A 19,396-nucleotide genomic window follows, 5' to 3' on the forward strand; every position below is an offset into this window, starting at 1 on the left:
CAGACCATTCTTGTGCTATTTTGGCAAATAAGTAATGTGGTTGATTTTGGCCCTTGTCCAAAGAATCTCCTTGAGACTAAATGGAAGAATTTTGAATTAATGCTTTGGCCCTTTCTCTTTAGATTCTAGTACCACTGAAGCAAACTTATCTCCTTTACTGTTTTGTCTATTGATGACATTAGAGTGTTCTTCCAAAAGCAGAATTACCAGGCCACAGAAGAAGACAATGCAGCCACTCCTGAGGAGACCTAATTGACTAGGATCAAAAGGAAGGAAAAGAAGACCTCCCCTATCAGTAGACTTGGGGAGAGGCATGCATGCAGAGGGTGGAGGAAGAGAGGGATTGGGATGGAAGGAGGGTGGGAACCACAGGGGGGATTCAAAGTGAATAAAGTGCAATTAATAAAAAAAAGAATTCTAAAATTTCTTTTACTGTGTGTTTGTGTGTTGTTACTATGTGCGTGTATTTATGTGTTAATATGTGTGTACATGTGCATGTGGGCACACTTGTGAATGTGCATCAATGTGTGTGAAGGCCATTGATCAATGTTGGGTGTCTTCTTCATTGTCTTTATGCCTTGGGATTTGAGAGCTTCTATCCAGCAAGACTGCTGTTGTCGCTTTCTGTGCCACTGTTCTTGATTTTTGAAGTGGATACTCAGAGTCCAATTTAAGTCCAAATACTTTCAAAGCAACTGCTTTACCATCTTATCTATGTCTCCAACTCATTTGTTTATTTTATAAATATAAAGTTCAACATTTCTTAATTTTACTCTCTATTGTTTATTGATGTACCCTACCTCTTTTCTTCTATTCTTCCATGAAACCACAACCCTGATAGTTTTCTTTAAACTAGGGCAGATGCAGAAATTGGATATTGTCTCTTTGTACTAGTTTTGTAGAGCAAATGTTCAATACCATATTATCTTAGGCAATGTTTATCTGCTATTGGCAGGCCTAGAACAAAAAGTCTCCCTCTGTTAAGTGCAATAATGGAACTGACACATTGCTGCTAATGCAGCTCTCTATTTAGACTTAAGGCTCACTCAACAGAAAAGAAATAATACCTGATATTAGAAACCCAGCCAACTAGCTGAGGCTCTTCAGGTCATGGAACTTAGTAAAGAATCTGTCACTATCATTTTGTTAGACCAGCACTATATTTTACTACATTCTAAACTTTATCATAACACCCACATATAAGTACAGCAACCACTGTGTATCAAATAAACATTTTTTTCAAATCATAGGGAGCATTAAAAAAAAAGAAATATTAAGTGGACATGATGTAGAAATCAAACAACAAATTAAAACTGCAAAGTTAATGCATCTGTGTGTTCACAATGTGGCACATTTTAATTTAGTAAAGTATTTTATCTATGTAAATAAATAATGAAGCCACTTTAGATTTGTGCAAGTAACTCTTTTCTCTTTCCTATAATAGTCCAAAGTATTCTATTCAGGAAAAAATATTCAGTTTAGGTATTTTTGAGCAGTTTCAGTAGGATTAGGGAATAGAGAATATAAATCAGTATCTTTACTAGACCATGAAATTAATTAATTCTTACAGAAGATGGAAGATCCTCAGTTTAAAGATGATATTATTGACACATCAGTTCATGCTAACAAAAGTGATTAGTCATTCCATAAATTTGAATGGATGGAAGAGTTTGCTGGTATTAAGTTCATACTCCAAATAATTCCATTAAAAATTTAAATATCCCAAACTTGTATTCATTTAACAGCTCAATTGTATATTCTCCTTCATATAAAGCATCCAGGTCGATTTTCATGAACAAGAGAAGTGAAGAATTGCAATGATTATCCTGGTGTCTTACAGTATAGTCTCATTAAGGACTTCTAAAGAGAGAAAAGCAGAGATAAATTAAATAATGTAGTTTAATCTTTAAAGCAATTACCTACCTCTGTGCTGTTTTCCCAATTAATATCTTAATTTTACTGTGTATTATTCTTCTTCAGAAATTTAAAGGATGAGAAGAAAAATCTCTTTCTTAATCTCATCTCAAAAGAAATAAACAAATATTGAGTGATTACAAATGTGTTCTAGGATCATGTGGGTTCTAAAATAATATTATACTTTGTTCTGTCTAGTAAAAAATGTTAGAAACAGGATTGAAGCATTCTAACATGTAGGGGGAAGGAGGAAGAAAATACTTGGAGAAATGACTGGATTTTGGGTTTTTGAGGGTGAGGTGGAGACTTAGAGCAGGAGAAACTCCGTGGAATCTATGAGAGTAACCCTAATAAAGATCCCTAGTAATAGAATACAAAGAACCTGAAGTAGCCATGTACTGCAACCAGGCAAAGCCTCAAGTGGAGGAACTGTGATACCAATATATGACAGAGTTTGTCCTGCTTGCAGAGTATTCTGGGAAAAGAAGCTAGCAGAACTGTCATCAAAGAGAACAGAAAGACTTCCTCCAACAACTGAAGGGCGCAGCCACAACATTTTCCCCAGATTAGACAGAATTTAAGGTCCTGTGGAGGAGGGGGAGGAATGATATTAGAAACCTTAGGGGTCAGGGACACACTAAGAGAAAATGACTCACAGAATGAACTGACCAAGACTCATGGGAACTCACAGAGATTACAAAGCCTGTATGGGCTCTCCTGACTCTTTTTCTGTCTACTGGATTGCCTTGTCCAGACTTGATGTGATGGTATGTGTCTAACCTTATTGTAGCTTGTTATGCAGTGCTCAATTGATATCCCTGGGAGGCTTGATCTTTTTCTGAGGGTTGGGTAGGTATAGAGAGGAACCTAAAATTGGGGTGACATTTATGAGAGAAGAATTTTTAAAAAATGTATTATCAAGGATAACTCATAAAATGTTGGAAGTGATTGGATTTAAAGAAGGACAATTGTAATGGATATCATTCATCACTACTTTAACAAATATGAAAGTAGCTAGAAAGCAAGTGTATGGGTGTATCTGTGAGAGATTGGTTGACTGAGGAAGAGTGAAGTAGGGCTTATGGTTCTTTATGTTATTTAGGAACCTCCAACAAGTGGGTAGCTACTATAATACAACCTCTTTCGGGGACCAACATGAAGGGCACTCAAAATAGGGAAGTCTTCACAGTGGCAGAACTCCAGGTAGTACACATGGGTGATATATTTTGTTTTGAAGCAGAAATGATGACATATATTGACTGTTCACTGACTCATGGGATTTAGCCAATGGCTTGGCTGGATGGTCAAGGATGAGGTAATATCATGATTGTAAAACTGGTGACAAAGATATCCAAAGAAGAGGTACATGGGCAGGTATCTCCAAATGAGCAAAGGGTGTGAAGATGCTTACATCCCATGTAAATGTTAATAAGCTGGTGACTTTAGCTGAGCAGTACAACAATCTATTAGATAGAATGACCCATTCTGTGAACAGTCATTCTCATTCCCCTGCCATTCCTTTCATTGCCCCATGGGCCATAAACAAATTGGCCATGGCAGCAGAGATAGAGGTTATAAATTGGCTACGTGTTATGGAATTCCACTTACTTGTAGTTGAACTGATTACAACTGCTGCTGAATGTCAGCAGCAAAACCAGAATGTCTCTGGTTTCAGGAGCAAACCCAGAGACCAACATTATGCCCAGATATGCCACCATTCCCTGTGGTGATAAGCTAAAAACCTATAGGCAGGTTAACTACAATGAACTATTTTCTCTGTGGAAAGGACAGTGCTTCTTCATACTAAAGTAGATACTTATAATTGTTATAAGAAGTGCCTTTCCTGTATTTATTGCTTCTGCCAAAACTACCATCCATGGACTTACAGAATGCCTTATCATGTTTTAATAATCCACACATAAGTGTTTCTGACAAAAAAAGAGATTTCACAGCCAGAGAACTGTGACAGTAGGTCTATGATGAAGAAATACACTGAGTTTACCATGTTCTCAACACACATGAAGGAGCTGACCTCATAGAAAGAAGAAACGGTCTTTTAAAGACACAGTCACAGAGTAAATTGGGGGATAGCCGCCTAGAAGGCTGGGACAGAGTTCTCCAGAAAGTGGTATAAGTTACAGTTTATCTCATATCTAGGATCGACAGATCTAGCAATCACAGATGAAAAGGGGAGTAATTCATTATTTGCCCTAATGATTCACTAAGAAAATTTTTGCTTCCCGTTCCTGTTATCTTAAGTTATTTTGGGCTAGAAGTTTTGGATCTAGAGAGGTAAGCACTACATTGAGGAACCACAGCAAACATTCCATTGGACTGGAAGCTCAGATTTACTCCTGGTCACTTTGGACTTTTTTTTTAATTAATTATTATTTTTTTTAATTTTTTAATAGAACTTACAGTTTATTAACTTTGTATCCCAGCGTATCCTGCTCCCTCATTCCCTCCCAATCCCACTCTCCCTCCCTCATCTCCTCCCTGCCCCTTTCCAAGTCCACTGATAGGGAAGGAACTCCTCCTCTTTCATCTGACCCTGGTTTATCAGGTCTCTTCAGGACTGGTAAAGTCCTCCTCTGTGGCCTAGTAGGGCTGCTCCTCCCTCTAGGGGGAGGGCAGGGGCGGAGGTCAAAGAGCCAGCCATTGAATTCATGTCAGAAATAATCCCTGTTCCCCTTACTAGGCTGCCCACTTGGATACTGTGTTAATATGAGCTACGTCCAAGCAGGGGTTCTAGGTTATATTCATACATGGTCTTTGGTTGGAGAAACAGTCTCATAAAAGACCCTTGTGCCCAGATATATTTGGTCCTTTTGGAGTTCCTGGACTTCTAATGACTTTAAACTTACAGGCAAATAAAGGCTTAACAGTGTTAGGAGGGTTGATACAAAGTGGATAGCAGAAGAAAATATTTATAAATACCAGCTAAAACCATGTGAGCAGGTGCAGAAAGGTGAACTGTAATTAACATGGGTGTTTCTGTCTTATATCATTAATAATGTGTTTGTAGAGATAGTTGTGTTTTTTTCCTTGATTTCTTTATTATGTATTATAGCATCAATTAAGAGACTATCAGTGGGTATTATATTTAATCTTGAAAATCATAAAGGCATGTCTTGCAAGGATAATTACTACTTATTCTAATAGAGGAATAGTTATATGATAATCAGCATATTATGACCAGGTTACATATAATATAATTTGAATTTGTACACAGGACAGTTACATCATGTTAGGCATAATTCTGATTTGGGTATTGATTTCATCTGGAACATGAACCTTAAGTATGGTAAGTGGATAAGAGTGTATAAAAGGGATGGACTTGTGATGGCTATTCTTGTTTGTCACCTTAACTAACTCTAAAGTCAACTAAAACCCAAATCCTGGGTATATCTGGTAGGCCTTTTTTGCTTAAATAACTCATTAGAAATGGTAATGCTTAATCTGAATCTTTTGAGGTGAAAAGATTTTCTCTTAATCTGAGCAGTGCTGTCTGTTGGGAGACTATATATATAGAAAATACATATATTTTCTATATATATTGAGAATGAAATATTTCCTATCTTTCCCTGCTTACCAGTTCTTTTGCTGGCAAATTAATTTCCTCAGTGTCATTGGAACTTACTTCTTCAGGATTACAATGTATATTAAATACCAGCTGAGACATCCAGCCATGTGGACTGAATAACTACTAGATACTTGGACTTCCCATTGGTAGACCACAATTTTTGGAGTAGCTGGAACATAACTTGCAAGCCACTATAGTAAGTACCATATATTTTCACTCTATCGGTTCTGTTTCTCAAACAGTGATTCTCAAACTTTTTTTACATGCTAAAATTATGACTGTCACTCTGAACCTCAGAACTAGGCAAAACACATTTTCGTTGTTTTAAGCAACCCAATTTATAATTTTTGTTATAATGATATCTTGTGATATATCAATATACATCATTTACATCACCCTCAGTATTCTCAGATAACAATATAAACTTGCTTTATTCATTAGCTTTCTGGCTGTATTGTTACATTTAGCTTTCAGAAATGAAATAACACTGAAATGAACATCAGTCACTTTAAATAACATATTTAATAAAAGTCAGTGAAATAAAAAACAGTGATAGCACTCCAGGATATAACATGATTTTGGCACTGTGGTGGTATAAATTGGTTTTGCCTCAATAGATTCATGTGTTTGAATGCTTAACCATAGAGGGCCACACTATTAGATGGTCTAGCCTTATTAGAGGAGATGTGGCCTTGTTAGAGAAAGTGTTTCTCTATGGCGGCAGAGCTTTGAAGTCTTAAACCCTCAGGCTACACCCTGTGTGAAACACATCACGTCTCCACCTGGCTTCCCACAGATCAAGATATAAAACTCTCAGCTCCCAACTTCAGCATCATGACAACTTGTATGGTACATGCTACCTGCCATGACAATAGTGGACTAAACTTCTGAAACTGTAGGGCAGGCCTAATTAAACATTTTCTTTATAAGCATTGCTTGATCATGGTGTCTCTTCACAGCAATAAGACCCTAACTAAGATAGCACTTTGTCCGTTTGTTACCTGTCTAAATTATTTTAATGACTTCTTTTTCAAGATGGAAAGTATCGGTTCTTTTTCAAGATGGAAAGTATCGGGAGAAATTTTACATTACTATATTTGTATTGCTTCCAAATGAAGTTTCTGATATTTACTCAAGAAACAGGAAAAAAATAAGGCAACATTTAAAGGTCAAGATATTTGTCATAAGGCACACTGCTTGAAACACTGTGAAAGGGAGGAATGCAGAGGGAGAATGTGTGTTGTGTCAATTGTGAAGACAGCTAATAATCAGGGAACAAGGACTTAAACTTTCAGATAGCTTCTCTCTTCCTAAAATCACATTGGTTGTCCTTTGTATCCTCATTTAGATCACACCCTGGGAAATTTGTGATCTTCAGCATTCAAAGATCATAAGCTAATGTCTAGGCGATTTCCACAAAGTAGAGGGACATACACTATCTTGAAAGTGATTATAGATAATCTCTTACCATGCCTACTATAGTCTGACCATTTGGGTCAATTAGCTCCAATTATATTTAAATATTTAAGGAGCATCTCTGTTATGAATTTAATGGTGCTTTCCTTCTGAGTGAAAATGAGAGTGAAAGAGTCAATGAGACCAACTTCACTTTCCACAAGTGGCTGGTCTCAGAACCACAATTCCAATTATCTTTGTCTTTGCCTATTATAGGTTCCCATCACTTTAAGCTTATCATTCCCCTTTAACCTCAATTTCTTATGGTATAATGATCTAGATCCTGATTTCAAAGACTGAATCCCATTCACATTATCTCAATTTACCTGCATAATTTATTTGTACTTTCCCAAAGGAAGTGCCCTGTATATTGCATTTTTATCACTCTCTCTGGTCATAACTCTTTATACTTTCTTATAATTAATTAATATCCATGAGAAATCAATATTGTTTAATTTTCTTTAAAAGATAAAAATCCAAATCTCATAGAAGAAACCTATTTTTATTTATTAAAATATTGTTACTTTATTTTATTTTGAGATTACATTTCTCCCCTTCCTTTTTTCCCTATAAGCCCCTCTCAAACACCCTTTCCCACTCTCTGGCTTCTTTTTGCACTAAATCCTATTGAATATATATTCTTAAATATTACTTTTTCCATTTATATAATGCCACTTAAAATTGCATTTTCAGGGTTGACTATTTGGCACAGGACAAACAATTGGGTATACATTTTCCTTCCTAAGGAAGGACATTTCTCATGATCCCAGCTTTGTTTTGGTTGCTTATATATTTTTTTCCTATAGAATTTCCACATGTGCAGTTTTCTGTTCAGTGTGACATGTTCATTGGTGTCATCTTTGTGAAAGAAAGAACATATTAAATAGAGCCTGTATTTTACATATAGAATCATCAAATCCTCTTTAGACACTAAGATCTTAAACAATATAGAACTCCAAAAATGGATGAACTGGAAAATCATATATATTAAGAGGTTGTGAATACAAGCAAGTAGAAAAATCATTCTTTTGTTACTTGGAACAAAACCATGGTTATTTCATAGGCGAACACAATTGCTTTGATTTCAAGTGCATGCACTACCAGTAAAGATGGAGATGCATTTGCATATGCCTGCTATTTTTCTTTAATGAACTTACTCTATGCTCTGAAAAAGGGCCCCAACTTCTCCAAAATTATGGAAGATTTGCATAGCTTTATGTGTCTGTTGTTTACTCTCGTATGAGATCTTCTTCTCTCTTATTTCTTTTATTAATATCATTATTAATTCACTTTGTATCTCAGTTGTAGGTCCTCCCTCATCTCCTTCTGGTCCCACTTTCTCTTCCTTCCCTACCCCTCTTCCCTACTCCACTGATAAGTGAAGTCCTTCTCACCTGCTCTTTGACCCTAGCCTATCAGGACTGTTTGGATCCTCTTCTTTTGTGGCTGGCTAGGTCTCCCCACCAGGGAGAAGTGCACTCCTCTCTTATTTCTATGAGGTCGTGTATATGACTGAATACGGTACTATTCATTATCCCACACTGCTATTACTTGTTTCTCACAGAATCTCTATGAGTAAAAACAACAAAAAAGCAAGTCCAAATTCAATGTGTATTTCTACTGATAATGAGTCATGCCATATTACTGAGCTCTAAGGACTGTTGAAGACAATTTCTTATGCAGATGTCAACTGATCTACTTGAGAATTAATTCCTTACCAGAGTTTTAGTCTTCATCTTTATTAGTGCTTACTTTATGGCCTTAGGAACAAAATAATCATATTTACATTCTCATACTTAGTTGCCATCTCTAACACAGAAGCTTCTTTATTAATGTACCCATTATGGCAATATTGATATGATCATTGAGCTGTTACTTATTGTTCAGTTTGATAATTTATCATCTGAGTTATGTAGATACACTCTGAATTAAACTCTAAACTGAAATAAATAACACCCATTTATTTAATATATAATACCCATTTATAAATAATACCCCTCTTGCCCCAGGATTACCTCTATAAAGGATCTAATTACAGTTGTTTATTTGTTTTCTATGTTTTTGGTGGGTGTATGAGAGCACTTGCCAAAATGTGATTAGGTGATCTGAATAGAGCCTGTGAGAGTGGGTTTGCTCATTCATCATGTGAGATAAGAAATAAAGATCCTTGGGAAAAAAAAAAGAGAAGCAGGTTGACATGCTGAACCATCTCACTAGTCAGACTTCTTTTACTTTATTATTATTATTATTATTATTATTATTAATTACAATTTATTCATAATTTATCCCAGTTGTAGCCCTCTCCCTCATCCCCTCCTTGTCCAAACCCCCTCCCTCTTTCTCCCCAATCCTTCTCCCTTAATCCACTGATGGGGGAAGTCCAGCTCCCCTACTATCTGACCCTCATCAATTAGGTTTCATCTATCTGTATCCTCTTCCTCTGTGGGCTACCTAGGTTTCCCCACCAAGAAGAAGTGACCAAGGAGAAGGCAATCAAGTTCATATCATACATCATTTCTTCTCCCTTTATTAGGGACCACACGGAGACTCAGCTGTCTATGGGTTACATCTGATCAGGGGGTCTAGGTCCTTATTATGCATATTCTTATACAGAAATGGTGGTACATTTACAGAATAGAATACTGCTCAGCTCTTTAAAACAAGGAAATAATGAAGTCTGTATGCAAATGGATGGAATTAGAACAGATCATGCTGAGTGAGGTATCTTAGAAGCAGAAAGAAACACATGGTATATTCTGATTTATAAGTGGATATTAGCCATATAATATAGGATAAACATACAAAATCTACAGACCTAAAGAAGCTAAACAACAATGAAGAAACAAAGGAAAATGCTTAATTCTCATTCAGAAGGGAAAACAGGACAGACACTGGAGGCAATAGAAGAAAAGGAACAGGACTGGAGCCACAAATGTTCTCACAAAGACTCTACCCAGCAGGGGATTGAAGGAGATGCAGAGACTCAGAGCCAAACTTTGGAGAGGGTTCACTGAGTATTATGGAAGATATAGAAGGTTTTGGAAGGTACAAGAGCCCCACAAGGAGACCAACAAAGCTCCAAAAATTCTGGGGCCAGTCATACTGCAGAGATTGTTGCATCAAGAAGCCGAGCTTTTTAATCCTTCATGTTCAGTTGGAAATCTCTAGCAACAAGGAAATTTTTACATATTGTAAAAAGGGTAAAGACAGTATTGAAGTTTGGGTCAAAAGAATACATTCCTGAAATTATTGTTTGCAGAGGTCCATTAAGAGGAAAATTGTCAGTTTCCAATGACGTATATCTGAGTATATTCATAAATTTGCCCCATCATTCATGCATACTTTGAACTAATATCCACCATTTTCGTGGAGGGACAGTTTGTCCACTACCAGTCTTTAAATTGAGTGTTTTAATATTGTGAAGCAGACAAGAACCAATATCAAGAATAAGTTGTGTATGGGACATTAAAGAAGTAGTTCAACATATCTTATTATTGAAATAGAATTTTTTTTGGTCTTATGTATTCTGATTAGGCTTCCCATCTCCAGACTCCATATCTCTGTCCACTAAATCTATAGCTTTTATATCCCTCTCTCATTAGAAAACAAACAGGAATCTAAATTAAAAAGGAAAAAATGTAATAAAAATAAACAGACAAATAAACGAAAAAAACAAAGAATAGCATAAGAAACTCATACAGATTCAGAAACACAATTGGCACAAATAGATATACTTTAAAATGGGGAACAATAATATATAAACAAAAGACCTATAGATAAAGAAAACATAACAAAATACTGGACAAAGAATTATGAAGCACACAATCATAAGACAAAAAAATATTCCCAAAATAGAAATACCATTGAGTTCATTTTGTGTTGGATATTTACTGCTGGGACCTAGCCTTAAGAGTGTTATTTATGAAGATTCTTTCCCAATCTGTAGGCAGTCCTTTTGTTTTGATGACAGTATCCTTTGATTTACAGAAGCTTTTCAGATTCATGAGGTCCCATTTATTGATTGTTGCTCTTAGAGCCTGTGCTGTTGGTGTTCTGTTCAGGAAGTTGTCTCCTGTGCCAATGAGTTCAAGGGTATTCCCCACTTTTTTATCTAGCCGATTTAATGTGTTTGGTTTTATGTTGAAGTCTTTGATCCACTTGGACTTTAGTTTTGTGCAGGGTGATAAGTATGGATCTATTTTCATTTTTCTACATGTAGACATCAGTTGGACCAGCACCATTTGTTGAAGATGCTGTCTTTTCTCCATTGTATGGTGTTGGCATCTTTGTCAAAGATCAGGTGTCCATAAATGTGTGGGTTTATCTCTGGGTCCTCTGTTTGGTTCCATTGATCCACCATTCTGTTTCTATGCCAGTACCATGGAGTTTTTATTACTGTTGCTCTATAGTACAGCTTAAGATCAGGGATGGAGATACCTCCAGAAGATCTTTTACTGTAGAGGATTGTTTTAGCAATTCTGGGTTTCTTGTTGTTCCATATGAAGTTGAGAATTTTTCTCTCTAGGTCTGTAAAGAATTGTGTTGGTAATTTGATGGGAATTACATTGAATCTGTAGATTGCTATTGGTAAGATGGCCATTTTTACTAGAGGACTAATATCCAGTACATATAAAGAACTAAAGAAGCTGAAAAGCAGCAAACCAAGTAATCCAATTTAAAAATGGGAACAGAACTAAACAGAGAATTCTCTGTAGAGGAATATCGAATGGCAGAGAAACACTTAAAGAAATGCTCAACCTCATTAGCCATTAGGGAAATGCAAATCAAAACCCTGAGATTTCACCTTATACCCATCAGAATGGCCAAGATGAAAAACTCAAGTGACAACACATGCTGGAGAAAGGGGAACCCTCCTCCACTGCTGGTGGGAATGTAAACTTGTACAGCTACTCTGGAAATCACTCTGGTGCTTTCTCAGACAACTAGGAATAGTGCTTCCTGAAGACCCAGCCATACCACTGCTAGGCATATATCCAAAAGAGGCTCAAGTACACAATAAGGACATTTGCTCAACCATGTTTGTAGCAGCTTTATTTGTAATAGCCAGAAGCTGGAAACAGCCCAGATGCCCCTCAACTGAAGAATGGATGCAGAAATTGTGGTACATTTACACAATGGAGTATTACTCAGCAATGAAAAATAAGGAAATCATGAAATTTGTAGGTAAGTGGTAGGACCTGGAAAGGATCATCTTGAGTGAGCGGTCCCAGAAGCAGAAAGACACACACGGTATATACTCACTCATATAGACATAACATAGGATACACCTACTAAAAACTGTACATCTAAAGAAACTAATCAAGAGAGAGGACTCTGACTAAAACGTTCAATCCCCATCCTGAAAGGCAAAGAGGTTGAGCAACAGAAGAAGAAGAAAACAGGAAACAACCTAGGTACCTGACACAAAGGGCCTCTGAAAGCCTCTGCCCTGCAGACTATCAAAGCAGACGCTGAGACTTATGGCCAATTGTTGGGCAGAGTGCATGGAATCTTTTGTAAGAAGTGGGAAATAGTAAGAGCTGGAGAGGATGGGAACCACACAAGGAGAGCAACAGAGCCAGACAATTTGAACACAGGGAACTTCCCAGAGACTCATACTCCAACCAAGGACTATTCATGGAGATAACCTAGAACCCCTGCACAGATGTAGTACATGATAGTTCAGTGTCCAAGTGGATTACATGGTAATGGGAAGAGGGACTGCCTCTGATATAATCTGATTGGCCTGCTCTTTGATCACCTCCCCCTGAGGGGGGAGCAGCCTTACCAGGCCACAGAAGATGACAATGCAGCCACTCCTGATGTGATCTGATAGACTAAGATCAGAAGGAAGAAGAAGAGGACCTCCCCTGTCAGTGGACTGGGGAGGGGCATGCATGAGGAAGGGGGAGGAAGGGTGGGTTGGAGGGGGGAGAAAGGGGCTTATGGGGGAATATAAAATGAATAAAGTGTAATTAATAGTAAAAAAATAAAAAAAATAAAAAAGAATGTTATTTACACTAAGTGAATTTCTAGTAGAAAAAAATAAGATTTTTATTTGTAGGTGATTTTCAGATAACTTTTCGGTTAGGGATGTGAGTTCCTGACCACTTCCTATCTCAGCAAATGGAACGCATCAGTCCCAGACCCAAGAAGGCCCTTTGCATGCTTCCACATCTCTATGAGTTTGTGTGTGCCCAAGACAGGCTGTGCTTAGAAGGGCTCTTTTTAGGTTTTTCCTATTCCCTTGTGTTCTCTGCTCCCTCTGGATCCTAACATCTTCCCATCTCCTCTTTCACAGGGATCCTTGAGCTATCAGAGATGTGAACTGATGGACATCCCCTTAAGGACTATGTGTCCCAATGTCTCTCAGGCTCTGCACTGTGCTTGACTGTAGATCTCGGTTTTTATTTACAGTTACTGCAAGTATAAGCTTCTCTGATGATGACTAAGCAAGACATTCTTCTGTGAATATAGCAGTATAACAGAACGTTGTTAGGAGGCATTTTGGTTTTTTGTTTGTCTTTAATGAAACATCATTTATTTTCAGGTTTTTGGCTATGCTAGTAGTGTTGGCCATGAGTTTCCTTTCAGGAAATGGGTCTTACTTTCATTCACGTATTGGTTAGCTACTTCTACAACTTTTGTGCCACTATTGCACTTGTTTATCCTGCACGCAAGTTACTGTTGTATATTGAAAGGTTTGTGGCTATGTTGTTGTTAACTGTTTGCTTTGGTTAGGTTGCTTTGGAATGCCCCTCCAGATCCATGAACACTTGGCAGTAGGGGTGAATGTGAAAGGTCGTTTGGAAATAAAAACTTCCAATATGGTACAAGTTTTTAAAATGTATATATAATGAACGAGGAAGCAAGACTCCAAATGTGACATCTTTCATCATTAAATGAAGCTTTAAATTTTAGAAATTCTTCACATGTAATAGAGAGATTGGCCAAAGGGGTCCCATGAGAACCTGCAAATAACTCAAAATAGAGCTTCAAATTTTCATTATTTATTGACATACTGATTGTAATGCCCTGTTGCTGAAGATAAGACCTACATGTCTCACTAAAAGTGGAAAAAACAATCTGGTGCTTCTAGAGCAACATTTAAAAATATTTTAGCCACAATTTTATAATTTAACAAAATAAATTTATGCTTGCTTCATTTTAATTTTGAATCAAGCTTATTTGTCTAAAGCCCATACATGGCGACTTCATATACACTAGAGCAGGGTCTACAATTACTGTTTTGCTGTTCATGTTTCCTGATAAACATTCTTGTTTATTCTTATGGAATAATGTCATGTCCAAAATGTGTTAGGTAATTTTCTTACTGCAGCAGGGAGCTCTTCCTAGCTGACAAGTGGACAACATGCCAAGAATATGTGATGATGAAGTTCTCTTTTCTAAATGTAGTAGCTATGTCATTTTTTCACAAGATAAAATAAACAGCATAAAAAAAGAACAGAGAGTGTAACAGACAGAATATGGAAGATATGCATCAAAAGGATGTCTTCTGGGCATGATGTAGATTCTCATTATTAAACTCACTGTAAATGTGATCATCCACAGATGACCTGACAGTATCATAAATGTTCAAATTTCTTCATAGATAAAGGAACCCCTGAGCTCCTCTTTGAAGGATGGAGAACATTATTCTTCTTAGTGATAGAGCCATCGCCAGCTTTCTCCTCCTCTAATAAATAAATACCCACATACATTCAGGCAAGACACTCAAGTTTAATCCACAGATCATACAAGAAACAAACACATAAAATTAGAAGGGGAGTTTTCAGGGGAATAAGTTTAAATAACCGAGGTAGGAGACTGAGGGAGGAGAATGGGAGAATATAAAATGACTAAATTTCCTTATGTGAAAGAAAAAGTAAAACAAAAAAAAAAATAAATAAAAAAATAAAGACACTTAAAATAAATGTGTAGTTCCACTTTGGCAATAATAGTTGGACAGTGAGTGTTCTGAAGTACCAGAAAGTACTCAAAGGATTGTCAGTTAATTTAATAGGGTCTGTCATGCTTACAAAGTAAACTTGAAATCACACAAGAAAAAGCCATAGAATTTTCAATGAATTAAGTACATTTTAATTGTACCATTTACTTATCATTGGATAATAGAATTGAGGCAATAAGTTCAATTTACAGGAAAATTTATTACAAGCATTGTACATCTAAAAATTAAAACTTAAGAATAAGAAAGGGTGGTAAAAAATTCCACACACATTAGGAATAATAAACTAGGTTCATGTTGCTCTAGATTAAAAAAAAAAAAAAAGCTTATTATCAAAATGGCCATAGCTAAGGAAATTTAATTTTAGCAGCAGTAAAGGGAGATAACACAATGGAAAAAATGGAAATAGGACAGATAGTAATAACACTAATTTATGGCAAAAGAGAGTGTTGAGTACAGGGCAACTTTTAAACTAAAAACTATTGGGTCAATACTGTAACAGCAGCCTGGTCTGCCCTTCACGACCAGGGTTAATTACTCTTGACAATACATTGTCTCCTTTTATTGCCTATTCATCCTGGGTAGCTCACTAAATAATATGATTTATTGATCCATGGATCTCTCTACTGCCATATCTCCTTTTGTCTAAAATCTTCTTTTGGTCCAAAGGATGATTTTACAATGTCGCAAGGGCAGTGTTTCAAACATTGAGTGAATCCTGACTAGACACACTCCTTCCGAAAGGAAAGGCAGACTCGTGTGGCCAGCTGGGCTAACCCCTGAGCTCTGCACCCTCTTAGGGAATTTCAGATGTGGATAAATATGTTATAATTAGCCATAAATCCTTTGGAAGTAATCAAGCTTACTTTTAATCTCTTCCCCTTGGAGGTTTCAAATCTACAGCAGAATTAGCTAGATGAGCTTGTCTGTCTGGGTGTTTGTGCCATTGGATCATAGATATCTCTGTTTTTTGACATTATAACCATTTCATATATGCACTTAGTACCACTATGGGCAGCCAGAGACACCATCTTGGTATGACAGCTTGTTGAGCTGCTGCTTCGCTGTGTGTGTCTAGACATCAACTTTTCTGGAATACATTCCCCTAGTAGCCTAGCAGACAGAAAACAAAATGCTAAACAACTCAAAACTTGTTAGGCATATACATCCACTCCTGCTTTTTACCAAGATCTAGACATGGCTGTCTAAACATTTCTATTCAGATTCCAACTAATTATCTAAGCTATTTTTCACTTACCATAGGTCTGTTTATTTCTATCTGATGACACTTCTATTTTTGCCCAAATGGAATACTCTGACATGCTTGCTGCCAATGCGCTCTGCTTTGTAAAAAAGAATTCTGCATGTTACAGCCTATTAAACAGGATAGCAAGAGGCTTTATGGAGAATGCAGTTCATCAGACTAGTGCTTAGAATGGAAGGAAACTGGAATAAACAAAACCAAAATTTCAGACAAATGTTCAAATAAAATGAAGTTGTAAAGAAGACTCAGATAATTTTTACAAATTGGAAGTAGGATAAAAAATTAAAATTTTCTTTTTAAAATTAAATTAAATTATTACTTATTACAATTTATTCATTTAGTATTCCCCCTTTGCCTCCCCCATCTCCTCCCTATTCTCCCCTTATGCCGTTCCCCTAGTCCACTGATAGGGAAGAACCTCAATCTATCAGACCCTAGCCTATCAGAGCTGGCTGCATCATCTTCCTCTGTGGCCTGGCAAGGCTGCACACTCAAGAGGGAGGGGAGGGGGTGATTGAAGAACCAGCCACTGAGTTCATGTCATAGACAGTTTCTGATCCCATTAATACGGAACCCACTTGGAGACTGAGCAGCCTATCGGCTTCTTCTGAGCAAGGAGTCTAGGTCCTCTTCATGCCTGGTCCTTGGTTGGAGTAATAGTCTCTGCAGCCCTCCCAATCCCCAGCTTGGCCCAGGTTTTTTTGGATCTGTTGGTCTCCTTGTGGAGCACCTGTCACCTCCAGGTCTTTCTTTCTCCCCCTTCTTCCATGAGGTTCCCTGCACTCTGCCCAAAATATGGCTATGAGTCTAAGCATCACCTTTGATATCCTGATGGGTAGAATCTTTCAGAGGAGCCCAGTGGAAGGCTTCTGTCCTGTTCCCTGTCTTTATCTACTTCTGATGTCCTTCCTATTTGTCCTTCTGAATGAGGTTCAGCCTCTTCCTGAGGGTCCTCCTTGTTTAAACCTTCTTTGGAACTATAGATTTTAGTATGTTTATCCTATATTATATGGCTAATATCCACTTATAAGTGAGTATTAACCATACGTGTTTTTCTTTTTCTGGATTACCTCACTCTCACTCTGGATGATCTTTTCTACTTACATCCATTTGCCTGCAAATTTCAAAGAAGTTCACCAACACTACCTCTGAGAGAGGGCCAATATCCAGAACATATAAAGAACTCAAGATGTTAAACACCAGCAAACCAAGTAATCCAGTTAAAAAATGGAGCTGTCTCTGACATGAACTCAGTTGTTGGCTCTTTGATCACCTCCCCCTGAGCGGGGGACAGCCTTCCCAGACCACAGAGGAAAACAATGTAACCAGTCTTGATGAGACCTGATAGGCTACTGTCAGATGGAAATGGAAGAGGACCTCCTCTATCAATGGAACCAGTGAGGACTATAGGAGGAGGAGAAGGAGGTAATATGGGATTGGAAGGAAAAGAGCAAAGGGACTACAGCTGGGATATAAAGTGAATAAACTGTAATAAATAAAAAATAAAAGCAAATAAAATAAAATATAGAAAAGAAAAAAGAAATATGTCAATAACTCATGATTGATTTTTTAAAAAATGGGGTTACAGAGCTAAACAGAATTTTCAGCACAGGAATATCGAATGGCAGAGGAACAGTTGAAAAAATGCTCAAAGTCCTTAGTCATCTGGGAAATGCAAATCAAAATTTGCATTTTGAGATTTCATCTCACACCCATCAGAATAGCTAAGATCAAAAACTCAAGTGACAACACATACTGGAGAGGTTGTGGAGAAAAGGAAACCCTCTTCCATTGCTGGTGGCAATGTAAAATTGTACAACCACTTTGGAAATCAATCTGGCGCTTTCTCAGACTATTGGAAATAGTGCTTCCTCAAGATCCAGCTATTCCACTTCTGTGTATATATCTGAAATATGCTCAAACATAAAACAAGGACATTTACCTAACTATGTTCAAAGCAGCTTTATTCATAATGGCCAGAACCTGGAAACAACCTAGATGTCCATCAACAGAGGAATGAATACAGAAAATTGGTACATTTTCACAGTGGATTACTGCTCAGCAGTTAAAAACAAGGAAATCACGAGAATTACAATTTTCATGTTAGGAAAGGGTACTGAGTTTTTAATCACAAAGGACCTTTAAGTGGTATAGGTAACTCCAGTGGAAGGTTTTACATGAGTGTTTGTCCATTTGTGTGGACATGTGTGTGTATGCGTGCATGCATGCATGCGTGCATGTGTTTGAGTGTGCATGTGTTTGTGTGTGTGTGTGTGTGGGTTTATAGTGGGGACTTTATGACTGCCTTTTCCTAAAACTTTATCTCTAAATAGTTCTCTGATTTGGAGAAAATACAATTCAAATGACTCCCACATATAAAGGGACTAATAATTTTAAATACTGCTGACTATTGAAATTCTCCTTTTCTAATTATATAAGAGAATGAATATAAAAGCAGTTGGTGTATTAAAAACCTTGCACCAACACAAAGTGCTAATGTTAAAAGAAAAGCTTTAGGGCTCTATCTATCTTTATTTTCTTATGTTCTAATGGAAAGAAGCTGTTGTCAGCAGACATGTGAGCTGAATGAATAATTTAAAGCTTTGTAGTACAAGCTAATAAATACATAAGATATAGGAAAGCTCAGGCTTGCTTGTTTAAATGTGTCAATATTACTCCAATATTCTTAAGAAACAAAGTATGAGAAAAACGTTAATATTCTCAAAAAACCTGACATCAAAGAATAAAATGATATTTCCACACATTTTAGGACACCTGACACTTCTATGGTATGTTGCGGTAATCAATACACTTATAATTTTTATTATAAAAGTACATTTATTATTCACATTCATCATTTATCAAGTATCATTTTTTCTGTTTTAGTTCCTTCAGAATACTTTGTTACAAGGAGCCATAATATTATCTAAGCTCATCTTGTTCATACAACCTTTATTGTTTTAAAGATTATAAGAGATTTATTTTAGACAATATTGTTCAGTTGATAATTCACAAAAGATTTTATATATTTTTAATTTTATAATAATATAAAGCATCTTATCAAATCTGTAATTATATAATTTCATAATTATAGAAATGTATCTAGTAGAAATGGGTTAATGTAAATGTACAATTTCTGTAATAACATGGATCTGTGTAAGTGTACTGACTCAATGCTTTATCATGACATCATCCATCTGTCTGATGTTGAATA

This window comes from Meriones unguiculatus, chromosome 17 (genome assembly GCF_030254825.1).
Source record: "Meriones unguiculatus strain TT.TT164.6M chromosome 17, Bangor_MerUng_6.1, whole genome shotgun sequence".
NCBI classification, from domain to species: domain Eukaryota; kingdom Metazoa; phylum Chordata; class Mammalia; order Rodentia; family Muridae; genus Meriones; species Meriones unguiculatus.